Below are 21,362 nucleotides of genomic sequence, written 5' to 3'. Positions count from 1 at the left end.
ATCTTTTAAAATTCCACATTGAAGCCGGGCATGGTGGCGCACGCCTTTAATCCCAGCACTTGGGAGGCAGAGGCAGGCGGATTTCTGAATTCCAGGCCAGCCTGGTCTACAAAGTGAGTTCCAGGACAGCCAGGGCTACACAGAGAAACCCTGTCTCAGAAAAAAAAAAAATTGCACATTGAAGCAATAAAACCTTTAATCATTTATACCAATATATGCATGACTATTTGCAAATTATATACTTGTTTTGCTTTTACAATACATCTATTAAATATGACTAACTGGATGCTGGAGAGAGACCTCAACAGGTAAGAGCATAGCTAGTGTTTTCTATTTGTTTTGTTTTTTGTTTTCCTTTTTCTTTTTGTTTTGGCAAAGGGTTTCTCTGTGTAACAGCCCTTGGCCATCCTGGAACTCCCTCTGTAGACTAGGCTAGAATCAAACTCAGAGATCTGCCTGCCTCTGCCTCCCCGGTGCTGGGACTAAAGATGGGTGCCACCACATCTGTCGAGCACATGCTATTTCTGAAGAGAAGCTGAATTCTGTTGCCAGCAGCTGCATGCCAACAGCCACCTGCAATTCCAGCTCTGGGGAGTCTGAAGCTCCCCGACTTCCGCAGGTACCGCGCTCACACATGGTGCACATAAATACATAAAGGTAAAAAGACATGTACATGTCAAAACCTTCTGAAAATTAGTAACATAGGAGCTAGAGATGTGCAGCTCAGGGCTAGGATGGATGCTTTCCATGACAACAGCATGGGCTCAGTTCTCAGAGCTAGCATGCATACCTAAACTTTTTTATGTTTGTTACAATTTTACTAATGCCTTTTAAATGTTTTTTTTATCTCTGTGTGTGTGATGTGCGTCTTCGGCAACAATGTCTTATGAGGTGTCTTCTGGCCTCAAATTCCTTGTGTAGCCAAGAATAACTTTTTTGAGTTCCTTTTCCTCAAGTAATGGGATTGCAGCACCGTTAGGGTCCTTGTTTAGAGACAGAATCTGGCTATATTACCCTGGCCAACCTTGAACTCACTATTACCCTGGCCGGCTTTGAACTCACTATGTAATCCTGGCCTTGAACTCACTATGTTACCTTGGCTGGTTTTGAACTATGTAACCCTGGCCAGCCTTGAATTTGTGGAAATCCTACTGCCTTTGCCTCACAAGTGATAGGATTATAAGTGTGAGCAACCTCGCACAGTGAGTATTTAATTCTGTTTTGATAGAACATTTACTGCCTGTAGAGTGTTCAGTTAAGACATTTGTTTAAGGTGCCACTGAAGACCACAGGATCCATTCATTAAAACCACTAGAAACAGAAGAATGAGATGTGACTGTTTAGTCACTGTTATAAAGCAGGTGACAGAGGACTCACCACCTTTGAAACACATACCTGGTTAGAGGGAGTTATAATGCATTAAACTGGTGAAGAGGAAGCCAAGACGGGTTTATATATCTTCTCATGGGAGAAGGGGTGGGGGCAAGGATAGTAGATTAGAAGTCAGAGTTAGAGAAATATGGACAGATCAGCAGTTGGAATTTAGACCTAGGACAAGTGGCTGAGGTGCCTATTTAACATACCAAAGCGGACCTGGCCTCCAGGTTCTCCCAGCATCCCTCAGCCCCTACCTGTTACAGGGCATGGCTGACACACCCTGTCCTCTACCCTGAACTTTCCTGGGCTTCTTCTCCCCAAGAGGCTCCTCACTATATAACCCAGACATTTTGGTTTTCTCCCTCTCTCTTCTCCTCCCCCTTCTCACATCTCCTCCCCCCACCCCCACCCCGGTGCATGCTTTTTCTCTCTCTGCTCCCTGCTTTTCTGTCTCCTGGTCTGTGTGGCTACTTCCCTTGACTGCCTAAGAGCTGCCCCACCCCCACCCCCACAATAGACCTGCCTTTATATACTTTAATTTGGCTTGAATTGGTTCATTTCATTGGTGGAGAATACATATCAATAGCTCCTAGGTGGACAGTGTTCCAAGTGCTGGGGCCATGGAACAGATGGGGTCCCCACATTCATCGGAACTGGTGTATCTACGGGATAGATACTCAGGTGGCTCTTAACCTGGGGTGACTTAGGATGTTTTCATTGCAACGATAGGGTTAAAACAGTATATATTCAGGAAGCCAGTAAGGTGGCTCAGTAAGCAAACCTCTTGCTGGCATGCATCTACGTAGTGAGATCCCAGCAAAACTAAGGCCTTAGACATCTGCTACTTAAGTCTCAAGTCATTAGCAAGCAGAGCTGTCCCCAGGGAAGAGAGTCATGTCCTCTGTCGTGCCAGCAAACACTAATGTTTTTCTCATTTTTTTTTCTCTATTGTTTATTTAGGATTAACTGTGGATGGTGAGAAAGGTAGGGGAGGCTCTTTGACCTCCTCACCTTTAACAGGGTATACACCAACTGGCTTTGGGGAGGTTGTCCCACTGTCAGACACATGGTTGCTTTCCCTGGTGACCTGGGAGAAACACATTTAACACTGGCTTAAAGGGATACATCAAAGTTTGTTGCAAAAGAGTACTTTCTGTTTATTCCACATACAGAAACTGTTTTCTAGAGTTGGGTATGGAAAAGAACAAATAAATAAGCAAACAACTTAGTCCTGGCTCTACCTGTGTAGGCCTGGAGATGAAGGTCTAGTTTCTGATGGCCAGGCCTTTCTCCAGCTAAGGAAACTCCTGGCCTTTAGCCGGTCCCAAGCTAGGGAGTGGGAACAATGACATGGGACTCTTTCCTGATGAGATGAATGTCAGCTTGGGGCAGGCTCTTCCAGGCAAGTTCCAGGATTCCGTACTTGGTAATGCCTTTGGGACTAATGGTATACACGTTATTCTGTTCGGGGAGGGGTATGACATTCCGGAACTCCAGAGGGATTTGTGGGGGGTGGGAGCTACCACAAACCAAGCAGTACAGCAGCCGTTCCCCGGGCATCAGCTTTTTGGCCTCCACAGTCTCTTTGGAGATGAACTCTTGGGATTGGGGCTCTTCAGTCAGGAGCAGGTCCAGCAGCAGCCTCTGGATTCCAGGAGACTTAATCTGGTATAGGTCCATGAGCTGGTAAAACTTTTCCATCCAAGTAGCCCTGTCTTTGGCATACCGCTGCTGTAGCATCCGCAAAACATGGTAGAGTGCCACAAATGTCTCCCATGGAGGTACCTCTTCCGGTTTTTTGGAGATAGGCTTTTTCTCCAACTTAGGCAGTTTGGGATACCTGCTTTTACTTTTAAGGTCCCCAAAGTCCTTCTGAAACATCAGTGCCAGGGTCTGATTGTTTATGGAAGAATGAACATCGGTCAAAATATCTCTTGTGGTAGGATCAAAAGACCGTGTCTCCATTTCATCCAGAGCATCGGATAACTGCTGCAGCCGTGTACTTCTGTGTGGCTCTCCTAGAAGACGCCAGTGTATAACCTTTGGGTCTGTAACCCTTTTGTTAGCTAATGATCCTGGTATGGGGACAGCTGAAGGTTTCAGCCAGTCATCCTGTTCCCTTCCCTTTATGGGAGGAATCACTTTCAGATGTTTGGGACTCATAGGTTCTCTACTAGGTTTTGAAGATCTTGAATCCGCAACCTGCTTATGACGGTGCACAATGGCTTCAAGGACTGCCAGGTGCAGCCACTGCAGGTCTCCCGACTCCGTGAGTTCTTTGAGGAGTCGGCACAGTCTGTGGAAAGTGTATCTGGGAAGCTCTTCTCCTGCCTCCATCTGTTTCAAGACACCATGCAGCCACTCAATGTCTGATACCCCAGTCTCTGAGTATTGTTCCTCTGGCAGGATCTTGGGGAGACGCAACCGTCCTATTGGTCCTGCCAGAGAGGTATGATGCTGTAGAAACCACTTTGTTTTGAGACGGAGTCTGTGAGCTTCCATGGCCCTTCTAACCGTCTGAGATGTGAATGGCGTGGTCATGCCAGCTGCTTTATATTCTGAGATCACCTCCAGAAGGTGTAGGGGTTCCAGTTTAGATTTGTCCAGCAGCTCCCTCTCTTTATCCATCACCTTTGCCCTCAGGGATATCATGGGTGTCATTGTGGGTATCTTGAACACTCTTGCCTCCTCTTCCCCGGATATCTGTTTTTCTTCTGGTTCCATCCCCTCGGGGAATGGGACCAATTTCCCAAGAGGGCTGCTCAGCCTCATAGCACTCCCTTTGAGCACAGGGATTTCTTGAGGGAGCATTGCCCGTCTTTGTATGACCTTCTTTCTTTCTACCTGTATTTTTGGCTTTTCTCTTTTTAACACTGCCTCTTCCTTCCTCTCTTCTTCCCATAGATGTTTCTCCTCTTCCTCTTCTATGTGGCCTACACTTTTCACCTCCTCCTCACTTGAACTTTCTTCAATCTCTTCCTCCTTTTTCTCTTCCTCTTTTTCTTCCTCCTCTTCATGCACCTTCTTTTCCATCTTTTTCTCTTCTTTTTCTATCTCCTCTTCCCCTTTCTCTTCCCCTTTCTCTTCCCCTTTCTCTTCCCCTTTCTCTTCCCCTTTCTTCTCCCTTTCCTCTCCCTCCACTTGTTCTTTCTCCTCTTTCTGTTCCTCCTCCTCCTCTTCCTCTTCTCCTTCCTCCTCTTCCTCCTCCCATCCTGCTTCTCTTTCCTTCTCCTTTTCTTTCTTTTCTATCTCCTCCATTTCCTTCTCTCTTTTCCATTCCTCTATCTCTTTGCCTTTCTTCTCCCTTTCCTCTCCCTCCACTTGTTCTTTCTCCTCTTTCCACTCCTCCTCTTTCTTCTCTCCCTCTTTCTTTTCCTCCTCCTCTTTCTTCTCTCCCTCTTTCTTTCCCTTCTCCTCTTTCTTTCCCTCCTCCTCTTTCTTCTCTCCCTCCTCTCCCTCCTCCTCTTTCTCCTCTCCCTCCTCCTCTTTCTCCTCTCCCTCCTCCTCCTCCACCTCAGCCTCAGTATCTTTCTCAGCCTCCTCCCTTTCTCCCTCAGACAAACTCTCTTTGTCTACTTCAACCAACAGGCTTTCCATATCTTGAAAAAAGTTCTCTTTGTGTCCTACCTGTTCTAATAGGTTGTAAAACTTTTCCATCCCAGGAAGAATCTCCATGAAGCCTTTTCTCCTAATCCGCAGCCTTTTAAAGAATAGTGCTCCCTTCTCTGTCTCAAGGTCCTCCTCCTCCTCTCCCACCTCCTCCTCTTCCACCTTCTCCTCTCCCACCTCCTCCTCTTCCACCTCCTCCTCTTCCACCTCCTCCTCTGAGTCCTGTTTTGATTCCCAGTCAAACTGCCCTTCTTCCTCAGCCATTCTCTTTTCTTCAGTGCTCAGCCTTCTCATTTGCCTGGCCAGACGTCTTTCCATCTTAGCTAGCTTCCTCTCCTCCATGATTATCTCTGGTTGTTCTTCTGTGTCTTCCAGCTCCTTAATGTCAAGTCTCTTCTCCTCCATGCTTAGCTCGGCCTCCTTAATTAACAGTGACCGATTCATCTTTGTCATCTTTGATTCTTTCTGTGTCACTTTCCTTACTTTGCTGATTAGATTTATAAGTACCTTTAAGGTTTTTCTAGACTCTGCAGGCTTCTTGGAAACACCCTTCTCTCTATCCAGTTTCCTGGTGGCTTTGGCTAATTTCCTTTCTTCGTGGGCACATATCCTCTGTTCTCTGGTAAGCTCCAGATGCCCTCTGGCAGCATCTTTTTCCTCTGTGGCCAACAGTCTGTCTTCATATGCTAGAATCTTCTCCTCTATCGACACTCTCTTCTTCATTAGATCTACCTCATGCATGGCCAGCCTCCTCCTCCTCAAGATGGCTTCCTTAATCTCTGTCTTAGGGGGCTCTTCCAACTCTCCCACCAGTTCCATCTTCTCCCTGGCCACCCTTTTCATTTCGGAGGTCAGCTCTTCTGCTTCTTTAATAATCTCAGTCTCTTCTCTGATAAGTTGGCTATTCTGGATCACTTCCGTGATCTCCTTCGCTAACTTTACTTTTTCCACAGCCAACTTTCCTTGCTTCTCCGCCAGAAGCATATCTTCCATCTCTATTTTCTTCTCTGTGACAGTCAGCTTCTCCTTCTTCGCCACAAAGACAGTCTTCTCCTCCATCAGCTTCTTACTTAAGTTAATCAGCTTCTCCCTGTATGTCTCCAGTTTGCCTTTTATGTCCTGCAATTGCTCCTTCCCTTTCAAGAGCTTTTTTTCCTTGTCATGGAGAGCCTTTCCCCTTTCGGTCAGTCTTTCTTTTTCCAAAGACAGCTTGTGCCTCTCCTGGCTCAGACTTTCTTCCATTTGGGCCAATCTTGTCTTCTTTACTTTGAGTTCTGTCTTTCTCTGGGCTATTCTCTCCTTCTCCTGGGCCAGTCTCTGTTTCTGCTCCCTCAGTTTCTCCCTCCTCTCCTGCAGATGCTTCACCTCTTCAGGCCTTCTGTCTTTCTCCAGGGCCAGTCTTTTCTCTTCCTCCATCTGATGCTTTGCCTCCTGGGCCAGCATCTCCTCCTCCAATGACAGATTCTTCTCATACAAGGCCAGCATCTCCTCCTCCTTAGCCAGTGCCTCCCTTTTATCTTCCAGTTTTTCTGCTTCCTCATACAGTTCGTCTTCTTTCAGAGCTAGCTCCTGTCCGTCCAATTCCTGGTTCTTGGCCTCCTCTCTCACCTTCTTTTCCTCCGAGGCCAGATTCTTTTCCTTTTCCATCATGGTTTCTGTTTTCTGGGCCAACACTGCTTTCACTTCTTCCACCTTGTTTATTTTTTTTGCAATTTTTTCTTTTTCATGAGCCATTTTCTCCAGCTTTCTGGCCAGCTTCTTTTTTTTCTGGGCCAGGAACTCTGCTTCACGGCTTAAGATTTCCTCTTGTTGGCTCAGAAAGGTCTCTTTCTCACCGAGGGTCATCTCTATGTGGGCCAATTTTCCACCCTTGGTAGCACTTTTCACATATTCATGGGCCAGTTTTCCCTCCTCCTGGGCTAGCCTTCTCTCTTCCTGTGCAAGTTTCTCCTCTTCGTGTGCAAGCAGCTTCTTCTCCCTGGCTCTTCGTCTTTCACCTCGGGCTTGTCTCCAGTCTGCCCTGGCCTGTTTCTGGGCCATTCGGATCTGTCTCCTCTCTTTTCTGCCTTCTGCTTCTTCTTCATATATCTCTTCCTCTTCTTCCTCTTCCTCTTCACCTATCTCTTCCTCTTCCTCTTCCTCCTCTTCCTCCCCTTCCTTGAACATTTCCCCCAAATCCAGTTCTTTCTCACTTTTGGTATGTAATATGTTTTCCCAGACCTCTCTCCATTCATCCCATGTCAGCATCTTCTTCGGTTCCTCTACTTCCTCACTTGGCTGCAGCTTTCCTTCCACCCGGAGTCTCGCCTCTTCTTCAAAATGCTTCTTATCACATTGTTTCTTCCAGTCTTCCCAAAGCACTGCCCTCTGAGTCTGGGCCTTCTGCCATTCATCCCAGTGACTCTTCCATTCTACCCAAGACAGCTTTCTCTCAACTGCCTCTGTTATTGCTTCTTTTGGTTCAATCATTTGCTCCTCCTCCTCTTCCTTCTCTCTCTTCTCTGCTCCTTCCTCCTCTTCCCATGTTCCTTTTCTTTTTTTGCTTCTTCCTTCTCCTTCTTCAGCCACTTCCTCTGGTTTCAGAGTCACAGCCAGCTCTTCTGCAGAGATGGTCTCCTCTATCCTCTCATCTTTTTCCATCTTTTCCTGCTTAACTGTCTTCCTAGTTTTCCTTCCCTTCCTGGGTCTCCGCTTCCCTTTGACTACATCCTCTGACTCTAAGAAAGCAACTTCCTTCTCTTTGTCCTTTTCTTGAGTCTCTTCCTCCGCCTCCTGCAGTCCCTCTTCTTTTTCTAGTCTTTGCTTTCCAGCCTCTGGCATCTCTTCCTGACCTGTGACTTCCTCTCTAGTTGCTTCTTCATCAATAGAGACTGGTTCTCCCTCTTGCCAGGCTTCTTCCTCAGCCTCAGCCACAGCCTCAGCCTCAGCCTGGGCCTTAGCTTTAGCCTCAGCAATCTTTTCTTCCTCCAGTAAGGGGCACAGTTCCTCGAAGAGCTCCCAGCTCGGATACTTACCTGCCAGGATCTCTGTAGCAGTAGCCACCAGCTCGGCATTTAGGTCATTCACCATCCACGATTGGGAATCAGCTATCCTCAGGTTTGTGAGCCGACAGAGATCATCCCGCCACTCACTGTCTGGAGGGAGAATCCTACCCGGCATTCCCCCGACACCCCGAGAAGACATTCTGTGAGTTCTCCTCCTCAGTAGTGGTAGTGGTGGTAGAAGAGAAGGTGGTGATGGTGTTGGAAGAGGAGGAGGTTCGGCCACTATAGGAGGCAAGATTTCCTCTGGTGCAACTACAGCTATGGCTTCGGTTTCTTTCTTCTTCTTCTTCCTGGGCTTGCGGACTTTGTGAACTTTCTTGTCTTTTTTGTCTCGGATTCTTGGATGAAGCTTTTTCCTCAGTCTCAGGGCCACGGAAATGTGTTCCTTCAAAATATCTTTATCAGAAGCTTCAATCTCCTTGGGGCTCTTCAGTAGGCTCCCAGCTGAAGTTCTGGAGGGGGCTATTTTGAGGTCTGCCTGGACTGCTTCTGCCTCACCCTGCTCAATTATCTCCTCATGTTTTTGCAGTTTTGCCTCCTTCACCTTTCTGAGGCCTCGCAATAGTTTCCGGGCTGCGGGGGGGCGGGGGAGGGGGAGGGAGTTGGAGGGGGGGGAAGAAATCAAGATGTGGAGGTGAGGAAAGTGTGGCAGGTAAATAAATGAAACTTAATAAAGAGCACTGAGAGGGCTGGTGCCTGTGTTGTTTTGTTTTGTTTTGTTTTGTTTTGTTTTGTTTTTAAAGACATTCTCCCTTGGTAGGTGTGTTCCCAAGTTGTGCCTCCTTATCCAAGGTGGGGTGGGGCGTGGACCTTGAGGTCTTCCAGAGTCTGTATGGACATCTCCTCGGAGAGTTCTCTTCTGACTCAAGCTCTGCATTTGTCTTCCTACCTTGTACCTCAGGCCCCTCTCTAATCCTCACAAGCCTTTCTCTAAGGGATCCAAACCATGGGCCCAGCTGCCTCGTACTTACCCCGCTTTCTGCCCGCTGACCGGATCTGTCTTTGGCTTTTGGCAGCCTTGATTTGAAGGACTTCAGGAGTTGGGGGAAATAGGAGCAAGGAGATGGCCTGTTTAGGTGCAGAAGAGCCTGGGATTTCCAGAGAGAAATCGGCCTTATCTCCTCTTTTAGACACGGACAGGTTATCATTTAACAGCAGCTCTATTTGAGTAATGAGGACTTGAATGTCTGTGGGCCTCAGTCCCAGAAGATGGTCCAGGGACTCCTCCCCAATCATCTCTTGCCTGTGAAAGTCAAAGAGAGAGGGAGGGAGGGAATGAACTGTGTTGAATCCGGGCAGCTGAGGTCATCAGAAGGCAGTTTAGGAATAACAAGGGGCTATGAAAAAGAAGAAAGGTTGACTGGGAATAATGACCAGGGATAAAGACGGGGGGGGGGGGGGGCGGGGGAGGAAGAAAACCTTGGACAGAGGAGAAGATTAAAGCTGGTGGTAAAGAATTGAGGAAGGCACAAGTAACTCACTGCAGCTCCTGGAAAATGCCTGGCTTCTGGATCAGGGTTAACAGTGAGCTCTTTGAATGGACTCCAGTGTCGGGCATTAGGGTCAAGGCCTTGCTCCTCACTTTCTGGTCCTTGTCCATCAATCCCTGGACCAGAGGCAAGGCAAAGAGACGACTGATCATGCCTAGGCGCTTCAGCCCCTCCCAGGCTAGTTCTCGGACGAGTGGGTTGGAATGGGTTGTGTCATCCAGCAGACGGTGTGCTGTCTCTGAGCGCAGAGCCGGAGACACCTGGTATGAGGCGAAGATTTGTCCTAATGCACCAATACAGCACTGGTATTTCACTGGGTTGGCATGGCCCATGATGCTGAGAATTGCCTCGATCAGGCTACTAATGGCCACGTCGCTCATCTTCTTCCCCAGCCAGCTGCGTTTTGCTACATCGGTGAGGATGCTGTAAGTGATGTCCTTGGTTAGCCTTGCTTCTAGGAAATCTTCATCCTCTTTCTGTGGTTCTTGGCGCGCGTCACTTGTAGCTCTTATCCTGCTCTGCCAGAAGAACGACTGACCCTTTTCCCATTCCAGATCCCGCTGAGGCGGGTGCAGGCTGCACTTGAGGAATATTGGACTGCCCTCTGGCCAAAGACGGGCACGGATCACTGAGTTAGGGATGTAGCAATCCGGAGCAATAAGCCATTTCCTCCCGCATCCGAAGTAGCATCCAAGTATCTGATAGGGGTTCAATCCGTCCCAGGCAGTCAACTGCAACTGGGGAGGAATCACATAGTGAGTTTGGGGTTGCTTGTCAAACTCATGCAACAACTCACCTTCCTCCAAAGGAGTATGCCGGGGACCAGTCAGTAACACGGTGCTGCCATCCTCGTCTTCTTCTATGACATGTGGCACATTATGATCAAAGGCAATAGCCCGCTTATTGGAAAGGCTTACCAGGCCTTCTAGGTCCTGTTTCTGTAGACCTTGGTAGCTATACTTAGGCACAAATAAGGTCTCAAAAGAAAAGAAGAAACTTGGCATGAAAGGTTTGGGGGTTTCTACCATGTCATCTATTGTCTTCAGAAGGGCGAGGTGAGCGAGTATGGATGGGGGTAACAGCTGTAAACAAGACACCAGATAAATACTCTGGTTGAAAGTCACAAGCAGGTCACCCCGGTCATTGGCAAAGCAGAGCGGGCCAAAGTGCAGGGAGGAGTCCAGCATGGCTATCAGTCTACCCTGAAAATCCCAGAGGCGGACGGTGCCATCAGAACCGCCTGTGGCAAAAACGTTCAAGGACAAGCAGACATCAAAGGAGGTGATGGGACACTGGTGCAGAGGCAATGTCTCTATGAATTTGATGCCTTGACTTGACCCAAACGATATAAACTCACGGAGCTTCCAGAGCCGTAGGCAGTTGGTACTCGTAATGGCACCTACAGCCTTTGGGAGGAGGACCAGGTGTTTTAGTGGGCAACTGCTGAGGATGCAAGCCAGGGTCTTAAGTTGTAATCGGGCCCCAGTCAACACAGCTTCTGACAATTGTATGTAGTCATCTACCCCATAGGAGCAGAGCAAAGAGTTTTCTCGACTAGTCATAAGCCCCCCATAGAATATCGACAGAGCCAGGACAGCCCCAAAGTGAACATTTTTCTCAATTCTGGCACAGCTGTGCTGGGAAAGCACTCTTATCATACCACTCTGATGCCCAGAGAACATCAGGCCCTCCAGCCCCCGCCCCAGATGGAAATTCCCATAAGCCAGGCACTGGACGTAGTCCTGAATATCCGGTGAGGTGCACAAGAGATACTTGACCGGGCAAGGGTTGCGGCTCGCGTCAAACACTAGCACCTCTGAGGTGCCTGTTGCTACAAAAAGCTCCTCTTTATTTGGATCATAGGCCCAGTCCACAGCATGGTCGAGTACTGAGAAAGGCCACGTGATAAGCAGAAGATCTCCTGTCACGGGAGACACAAAGCGCAACAGGCCATCCTCCGTGGCACACAGGATCCGGTACCAGTTGTTCCCACAGCGGATCCGACGTAACTGCTGGGGAATGGAACCACAGATATTGAAGAGGCTGTAGAAGCCCGGCAGCCGGCGCAAGGAAAACTGATGCGTCGTCTGGCAGAAGAAAGTAGTGTTGTCGATAAACTGGAGGGCATAGAGCTCCTCACCGAGTTTCAGATGCCGGAGCAGGTCCCCGGAAGTGAGGTTCCATTCCTTGATTATGCCTTCCTTGCCAGCTGTCAGCAGGGTGTGGGGCTCCGCCCGGCTCTGTATACATACCACTACTGTGGGATGGGCTCTGAAGCTGTGGAGAGACTGGCTTTGAGGGAAGGTCCATACATAGACCTCCCCAACCTTGTTCCCAGCATAGAGAAGATTCTCCTCGAGGCTCGTGAAGCAGCAGGTGATGGGAGAGCAGCAGTTAGTGGCGACGAACCTCTTTGACTCTTCCAGTTGACCCTGGCCCTGGTGTTCAAGGACTCTCAGCGTACTTTCACACAGGGCCAGGATGCAGCCATTCGGGCCATTCAGGGCGATGTTTTGGACCACCTCGTCGCCAGAGATGGGAGATATTTGCAGCATGCGGAGGCCCTTGCCAGTCTGTTCAATGTTCCAGGTGACCACTCCCCCCAGGATGCCAGACAGAAGCATCTTTGTTTCTGGATTGAAGCAGAGACAGCTGATGTCAAAACGGCAGGGCACAGTACCCGTGGGCTTGAATGCCTTAAAATGGTCCCCAAAGAGCCTCAGGATCATGTCGCCACAGTAGGCCACGATGAGATGAAGGGCGCCTGTGTGCACCATTGCCTGGACAGGCTGAAGTCGTTCCGACATCGGGAATGTTCTTTTTTCAACTATGTCATCAGTTTTGTTCTTCACCCACACTACAGCCTGCAAGACAGTAAAAGAAAGTAGAGGAGAAGAGAGACAGTCAGCCCTCTTCTAGGCTTCCCTCTTCTCCTTCCTCCCCCTTTTTAATTTTTTTTTTCCTTCTTGACAAGATCTCCCTTATGTAGCCTTGGCTGGCTTAGAACTATATGAACCTGGTTCCTCCTCCTCCTCCTCCTCCTCCTCCTCCTCCTCCTCCTCCTCCTCCTATTTTTTTGTTTGTTTTGGTTTTTCCATGATAGGTTTTTCCTGCATAGCCCTGGCTATCCTGGAACTCACTCTGTAGACCAGGTTAGGCTCCAACTCAGAGGACTGCCTGCACCTGCCTCCCGAGTGCTGTGATCAAAGGTGTGCACCACCCCCTCCACGGATATTTGTTTATTTTTGGACAGGGTCTTGCTTTGTATCCCAAGCTGGCTTTGAACTCCTGATCCTCTGGATAGGAAAGGAACATCTCAGGCTCCCGAACGCTGGAATAACAGGCGTATGGCATCATGTCAATTTTCCTTGTTTGTTTTAGCTGAGGAGGTATCAAAGAGACTGGTACCTTTGCCTTCTTGGGAGTTGGGAAGAGGGTAGAGGAAGGGAAACTTGAATCCTTTCACCAACTTAATGTTGATCATGAAGTCTAAGCAGAGTGAAGGATGTGAATGGACAAAGTATGAAGGGAAATACCGAGTCTGGATTCTAGACATTCACAGGGTGGCTCTGGGTTCAGAGCTACAAGGGTGTGGCCTTTGGGGGAACTGAGAAGGAGAAAGAAAGTGGCCTTACCAGTGCTTCTTTCATGTAGGATGACACCAAGGAGAGAGTGGCAAAGAAGTGGGCCTCGATGAAGTAATGGCATATAGTCGGCATAGTGAGAGGATAGCGAGATTCTTTGAACAGTATTTGGGATCGGTCAGTCAACACGATTACGTCACTCTGTTCCTCCGCTCTGGGTTTCTGGGGGGAGAGATGTGGCAAAAACTGAGGCTTAGGCACTAAAAGGTTGTCGGGTGGGGTGTGTGTGTGTGTGTGTGTGTGTGCACGCGCTCGCGTGCGCGCGCAAGATTACAGTGTTTTCCCAAAGTCTACTGTGACGACTTATCTTGGTTGTCAACTTTACACACCTGGAGAGATGCACAATCAAAGGGTTGCATCAGTCAGGTTTGCTGGTAGGCATGTCTAGAGGTTCATTTTCTTGATTCATAATTGATAATATCAGGGCCAGGCCCACTGAGGCGGGTAGCATTCCTAGGCAGGTGGACAGCGTGAAAAAGCTAACTGAGCAAATCAGAGGGAGCCAGTGTGCCTCTGTCTGTCAGAGGGAGCAAGCCAGTGTGCCTCTGTTGGCTGGTCTTTGTTTCCTTCGCCTACCCTGAGACATAAATATGAACCATAGACTTGCGGTCCATCTGGACAGAGCCAGCCACAGCAAAGCTGAGGTTGCCAAATGTTCTCTCTGCTATAAAGTAGGAATTTTGCAGAAATATTATAAGAATATGTTTTTGTTTTAATCTCAGGAGGGCTGCTTCACAGCAGGTGGCTGGTCTGCCTCGTGCTCTAGCAGTGGCGTGGTTCTGCCTGTTGCAGGTAGTTTCTGTGAATATGTGACATTTGGAATTCTGGGGACTTTTCCAAAGTTCCAGGATATATAAGTGCTAGAGCCCCGGCAGAATGGGCTGTTTGTCCATTGGTGGTTGGATGCTGTTGGTTTCAGTTTGTTGCAGTTTTTCTTTTTTTTTTTTTTTTTTTAAAGATTTATTTATTTATTTATTTGTTATATGTAAGTACACTGTAGCTGTCCTCAGACACTCCAGAAGAGGGCGTCAGATCTCGTTACAGATGGTTGTGAGCCACCATGTGGTTGCTGGGATTTGAACTCCTGACCTTCGGAAGAGCAGTCGGGTGCTCTTACCCACTGAGCCATCTCACCAGCCCCCTTGTTGCAGTTTTTCAAGCTGTCACAGGAGAGTCCAAAAGAAGAAATTAGATACCCTGCAGGCAAAGATCAAAATTGCTCCAAGGAGAGCAATGCCCCTTGTCTTAGTTAGGGTTTCCATTGTTGTGAAGAGGCACCATGACCAAAGCAACTCTTTTTTTTTTTTTTTTAAAGATTTACTTATTTATTATATGTAAGTACACTGTAGCTGTCTTCAGACACTCCAGAAGAGGGAGTCAGATCTTGTTATGGATGGTTGTGAGCCACCATGTGGTTGCTGGGATTTGAACTCCTGACCTTCGGAAGAGCAGTCGGGTGCTCTTACCCACTGAGCCATCTCACCAGCCCCCAAAGCAACTCTTAAAAAGGACAACATTTGGGCTGGTGAGATGGCTCGGCGGTTAAGAGCACGGACTGCTCTTCCAAAGGTCCCGAGTTCAGATCCCAGCAACCACATGGTGGCTCACAACCATCTGTTAACAAAAATCTGATGCCCTCTTCTGGAGTGTCTGAAGACAGCTACAGTGTCCACACATATAATAAATAAATAAATAAATCTTTAAAACTTAAAAAAAAAAAAGGACAACATTTAATAGGGGCTGGCTTACAGGTTCAGTTGTTCAGTCCATTATCATCAAGGCAGGAAGCATGGCAGCTTCCAGGCAGGCATGGTGCTGGAAGAGCTGAGAGTGCTACAGCTTGCTCCAAAGGCAGCCAGGAAAAGACTGTCTCCCACGTGGCTAGGAGGAGGGTCTCAAAGCTCACCCCCCCCACACACACACACAAAGTGACAGACTTCCTCCCACAAGGCCACACCTCCTAACAATGCCACTCCCTGGGTCAAGTATTTTCAAACCACCACACCCCTAGCCAGCAGAAAGTCTTAACAGTACCATCACCCCTCTCCTACCGCTGACTTTGCTTGGGGAGTTATTTTCTTTCTTCGGCTCCCCTCTATCCTTCTTTCTCTCCTACTTAGTGTTAGGGGGTTGAAGGGATGGAAGAAGAGGGGTGGACAAGGGTAAAAGAAAAAAAGAAACCAAGAAGTAGCCAAAAGGCCAGCTATACTGCTGGTATCTTACTCTTTAAGGTGCTTTGAAAGAGATTGGCCCCTAGAGGTTCATATACATGCATGCTTCGTTACCAGCTAAACTGTGCGGGAAGGATTAGGAGGTATGTCTTTTTTTTTTTTTTTTTTTTTGGAAGAAGTGTTTCAAAAGACCACACCAGGCCCAGTCTCTCTCTCTGCCTGTGGCTCAGGATGTAGTTTTCAGCTACCTCTCCAGCGTGTTTCCTGCCATGATGATGAGAGTTTTCCCCTTCATAAGGTTTGCTTTGCTCATGGTGTCTCTTCGCAGCAACAAGACAGCGAGTAAGACACTCTTCCCTTCTAGGAAATTCCTCTTCACACAGGGTGGTTCCTCTGACAATGCTCCCAAATGTCTGTGTGCCACCGTCACTGTGCCTCACTGTTACGTCTGTACGGTTATTTGGAAATTGGTAGCCCCCTTCTTTTGAGGTGACAACAATGGTCTGTCCTGGTTCTTGCTTTTGTGGACCATATATAGCTTTTGTGAAGTGCCTATTACCATAAGATGTATAGAGGCCCACCGATAACATGTTAATGCCCTAAAAACCCGTGCCTTACCTTGCTTTGTTGAATGGTGTCGTTCAGAAGCTTCAAAAAATCAATCCACTTAGGAATGAGCCTAGAAGTCGCCATCCAGGCCTAGTTTCCCCCTGGCCCTTCTTAGGAAGGTGGCTTACGGACCTGCGGGTACCCAAGAGAGTGGAGCTTAGTTTGGCTCGAGGTTTAGGTTTTGTCTCCCTTTGTTGTGTGATAGCCTGTATATCCTAGGCTGGCTTTGAACTTCCTGTACAGCAGAGGATGGCTTCACCTCCTGGTTCCTCTGCTCACAGCTCCTGAGTGCTGGGGATGACAGTCATGCCTGGCTTATGCAGTGCTAGGGATGGAACCCGGGGCTTCGTGGATGCAGAGTGTGTGCTCTGCCACAGAGCTTCATCTCTAAACCCACTTTTCCTCATTTGTAAGATGAAAATGCCAATCTTGCCTGCTTTATACCATGCTCTATCTTCAATGTTCCGAGGACTAGACAGAATTCCCGAGAGAGCCTTGATATGCATACTCTGAAGCAGCAGACAGCCACCATTGGCTCCAAGAGGCCTTGGGTTTCCATTTCTTTTCCTATCTCATCTCCTCCTTTCCGTTTCCCCGTTCTGCTTATCCCCTCTTCCTCCCCTCCCCCTCCCTTTTGCTTTTTTTCTTTTCTTCCCCTTCCCTTCTTCATACTCCCAGTTGCTCTATAAACATGACGACTAAATTTATACCGTGGCCAGCAGAGGGCAGTGAAGGCCAACCATGACTGCTGTGGGAAGGACCCAGTCTCTGAGAGAGGATGTTTCCCAGGGTGTTATTCCAGCCCTGCTGCTCGGCAGTGTTTTAGGAACTTATTAGATTGCTTAGTACAAGTCCTTTTAGCCTGAGGCAGTGGCCCACACCTAGAATCTCAGCACTCTGGGGACAGAGGCAGGCAAATCTCTCTGAATTTGATCTCTCTGAATTCCTCCTCTATATTCTGAGCTCCATGACAGCTAGGACTGTGTAGAGATACCCTATCTCAGTGCTCCCCAAACCCCCCCAAAAATGAGGAAGAAAGGGGGAGCAGAAGAGAAGGAAGGAAGGGCAAATTGTCGTGGACCAAACCCAGCCCTACTGCATTGTAAACTCCTATATAAGACCCAGTGATAACCTGGCTTTTAACAAGCTCTCTAACTGATCTCTTGCACACTAGCATGGAGGGCCATTTGCTTAGAAAGCTGTTGGAGTTTGCTGTGAGAAACGGCATGGGCCTTTAGAAGCAGAGTCAGCAGAATCTCCCCTCCAGTGTGGCTAAGCCCTGTGTCTGCAGAGAGGAAGCCGCAGGCAGGACATTTATGTAGAGTGAGTGGGAATCTGTTCGGAGAAGGAAGGACGTGTGTTCAAGACTACCTGCAGTTCCAGTTCTTGGGTGGCTGAGGCAGGAGAACCAGATAATGATTGGGGTCGAGGCTATCCTGGGTTAAACAGAAAGGGGCATGCCAGCCAGGACTATTATGTGACTGACCCTATCCCCAACCCTCAAATCAAGATGTAAGAGCCAATGCACAGTTCTGAACTCACCTGTATCAGAGATAGGGAGGCTCTGCTAGCTCACTACTGCTCATCAGACCCACAATTTACCTCACTCGGTCCTCCTTACTCCCCAGAACCAGAGATGATATCATGTGTGGAAATTTTGCAGTCCCTGCCAGTAGCTCCTATTGTTCTCAGTATACCCATTGAGTCCCCCCTTTTCTTCACCAGCCTACAAAATTCACAGTTGGGATCCTTTGGGTTATCACTGCTGGGATTTGGGGGTGGAGGGAACACAAATGAGTCTTCACTAAGGTTTGTGTTTTCTGTCAGTCCTTCCTTGAGCTCATTCATCAGGATGAACCAGAGAAAACCCCTCCCCTAAGCCCTTCCCAACTTCATCCTTAGACTCAAGGCTGATCCCTAAGAATGAGTCTGGAATGAGTTCTGGAGGACTTGGTTCCAATGGTAGTGACTGACAGCTTGATAACTCAGAAATGATTTATTGGTAGCACTCAGTCTGTAGTCAGAGTGATTATGAGACTAAGATATGCTATTTTCCTGATGTCTGCAGAGAAAACCCAGGTCTCTGTGTTTGTGTGTGTGTGTGGGGGGGGCAGGTTGTTTGTTTGTTTCTTTTAATTTTCCTTAGATCCAATACACAGACTGTATCTGAGGAAAAGCAGGTGGCCTATGAGCCCTGCCTTATGAGAGACCTGCCTGCAGGGGGCAGTCTACTCCACCACACTGCATGCCTCTGGGCACTCCTTGGCTTCATAGAATCTAACAGCATATGAGATAACAGACTTCTTGCTTCCTAGACTTTACAGTTTAGCAGGCAAAGGAGACATCAACAAACGGTCACAAAGTTAACAATGGGACAATTGGAGTGATAGGTTATTACATTTTTTTCTTCTTCAGTCTTTAACTGTTTCAAACTTAAATCCCATGGTGTGCTTGCTGGTATGTGTGCACACTCAGGTGGTCCTCCTGCCTCAGTCTTTCGGGGAGCTGGCTGCTGTGAGTGTACTTAACAAGGAGCGAGCACCCAAAAGGGGGAGGGTATGCATCCTGTGCTTTGCTGGCAGACCCTGAATGAATTAGAAGGCCTTGCCTTCCAGGCAGGCCTCACATTTGGGGACAGGCGTGCAGGTAGTCCAGCTGGGACCAGAAGGGCCTCATTCACTGCCTATAAACTAGAGAGGCCACCTTGGCTTATTCTGTTCTTTGAATGGCATTACAGCTATGGAGCTGAAACTTGTCCACGTGGTCTTCTGAGAGCATGACTCTTGGACTTTGGGCAGATTCAATAGGCTAGAATGCACTTTAACTTTCGTTATGGCTGACAAACATACTTTAATATGGTGGGCTAGTTTCCAGTGAATAGACGAGGTAGCTCAGATAACTGGGAATAGTAGCACCTAGTCACAAATATAAATAGCACCGGCCACAGAGAACTGACCAGGCATTTTACATAATACTGTTTTCTTTCTTTCTTTTTTAATTCTGTGTATGTGTTGGGAGGGGGCATGTGCACATGAGTGCAGGTGCCCTGGAAGGTGGCCGGTAGAGGGTGTCAGATCCCCTGGAACCTGAATTACAGGTATTTGTGAACTGTTTAACATGGGTTCAGGAGACTGGTCCCATGTCAGAGGTCCAAGAGTATGTGCTCTTGACCTCTGAGCTATCTCCCTAGACCCCATTTAGTTCTTCCGAAGGTACTATGTGAGTTAGCTCTTATCCCCCCTTAGCTTTTAAGACGAACATGGAAAGACTATTGGGATACCAAGGGCCATAGGAGCAAAGCGTCACCATCTCACAGCTGGCTACCTGTCCTGTTTCCTCTTCATAACACTGACCTGGTTCTATCCTTTCTGTATCCCTCTAAAGGTGTCCTGTGCATATCGGAGTATAATACATATTCTACATATGTCTGTACACAGTATACATACATTCTCACTCTATCTAGAGATGAGCTCATATTAATATATAGAGCTATACTTCATTTTATAACAGTTGCCAGTTGCAGAGTATATGCCTGACCCTTCACCCAAATTCCTATTAATAACTATTGGTCCTGTGTGTATGGGGGGAGGGGCTATCTCATGTAGCCTAGGCAAGCATCAGCCTTGCAGTGCAGCCAAGGAACTCCCAGTCCTCCTGCCTCCACTTCCCTAGTGAATTTCCCGGTAAATTACAGACCTTCTGCCAGTGTATTTGGCTTGTTAATAGACATTGGGCAGTTTCCAACCTTTAGTTATAACAATCCATGCCACAAATGACTGCCTGCCGTTGTTGGTGTCTCATACTTTTAATTAAATTGTAAACTGAAACAGAAACATATTTACATTTTGAGATATCACAGCTCATCATTGAGATTGTTTGGTTTGCTTTGTTTTTTTTTTTTTGTTTTTTTTTTTTTGTTTTTTGTTTTTTGTTTTTTTTTGAGACAGGATTTCTCTAACAGCCTGGGCTGTCCTGGAACTTTCTTTGTAGCTCAGGCAGGCCTCAAACTCAGAGACCTGACTGCCTCTGCCTCCCAAGTCCTGGGATTAAAGGCATGTGCCACCACTGCCTGTGGATATTCATCTTGAGTGTTCTGTGTAAATTTTATTGTATCCATTTATGTGAACCAGCTGGTTTAGAGTCCCTTACAAGAGCATGGTTGAGGTTTTATTCATATGGGCATGAGCGGCTCACTGCTGGCCATACCACTCAACAAAACACCTCTTCCCTAGCAACCATTAACTTTAAGTCTAAAGAGTCTCAGGGAAAGGTAGGCTTCGGGAGTTTTTATATAAAATTATGCTCCCCCCCCCCCCCAAAGTTCTAACTTGGTAGTCCAAGATGGCCCAGAACTCTCTATGCACTAACCCTCCTGTCCTTAGCCTGTGAGTGCTATGATTACCGGCCTGGTTTTATGTAAAAATTTAAATTGATCAGGCATAGTAGTGCATGCCTTCAATCCCAACACCTGGAGGCAGAGGCAGGCAATCTTTGTGAGTACAAGGCCCCCTGTGTGGACATAAGTTCCAGGCCCAAATCGGGCAGTGGTGGCACATGCCTTTAATCCCAGCACTCGGGAGGCAGAGGCAGGCGGATTTCTGAGTTTGAGGCCAGCCTGGTCTACAGAGTGAGTTCCAGGACAGCCAGGGCTACACAGAGAAACCGTCTCCCACACCAAAAAAAAAAAAAAAGTTGCAGGCCAGCTAATTACATGAGGAAACCCAGTCTCAAAATTTAAACTTAGTTTATGTAGGTATTTTTGCTAGGTTATTACTGCTTGCGATTACAGTGACTTGGATTAGATGTATATGATACGTTTTGCTGAATGAATGGGCACGTGAATGACGCCTCTGATCTGTCCGGATAAGAAATATGTGTTTTCTGTCATGTCATAATGAACACCTTGCCAGGCAGGGCGCAGGCTTAAGCAGAAAGCGTATGCATGAGGGCTGAGCAATTCGAGGCAGTTACCTCAGAATTCCTTATGGAGTGTTTTTGTTGTTTTTTTATAGGTCGAATCTTCACTCATGTCTACGAGTGGACTAAATCTGGACATTCCCCAGGCTATAGGCACTCAACAAACAGCAGTTACCCTCAGACTATGGCATTATTGAATGAATAGAAGAGAAAAAGCCTTCCAGGCAGCCCCTATGGGTCGTGATTCTGCGCCTCCCATCTCGGGGACTGGTCTGGAGCAGAGAGGAACACGGGGAGCCGCGTCCTCACGTTCCGGCTCCCCGAATCCACATGGGCGGGAGGTAGGTGTGTCCACCTCCTTCGGGCAGGAGCCGCGCCTGTTACCTGTGACAGGACTCCCGAGAAGGGACAGCGAGCTCTGCGGCACCCCGGAGCTCCTATGGAGACGAACAGACTTAGAGGGGACCTGGGAAGCTACCTTGAAAACGATGTGGGAGGACC

General features: G+C 47.9%; 1 non-coding gene across 1 annotated transcript; it reads right to left on the bottom strand.

Annotated features, from left to right (window-relative positions):
* Window positions 1-2,706: 2,706 nt before the first annotated feature.
* On the bottom strand, window positions 2,707-21,318 carry 4932431P20Rik. The gene is made up of 6 exons (XR_001778327.2): window positions 21,246-21,318; window positions 15,954-16,076; window positions 13,156-13,326; window positions 9,512-12,384; window positions 9,002-9,273; window positions 2,707-8,603 (listed from the first exon to the last, which is right to left on the bottom strand). It is a non-coding gene; the product is annotated as an RIKEN cDNA 4932431P20 gene (transcript).
* Window positions 21,319-21,362: the final 44 nt, after the last annotated feature.

This window comes from Mus musculus, chromosome 7 (assembly GCF_000001635.26).
Source record: "Mus musculus strain C57BL/6J chromosome 7, GRCm38.p6 C57BL/6J".
Taxonomy (NCBI): domain Eukaryota; kingdom Metazoa; phylum Chordata; class Mammalia; order Rodentia; family Muridae; genus Mus; species Mus musculus.
This window is presented reverse-complemented; position numbering and strand designations above follow the sequence as displayed.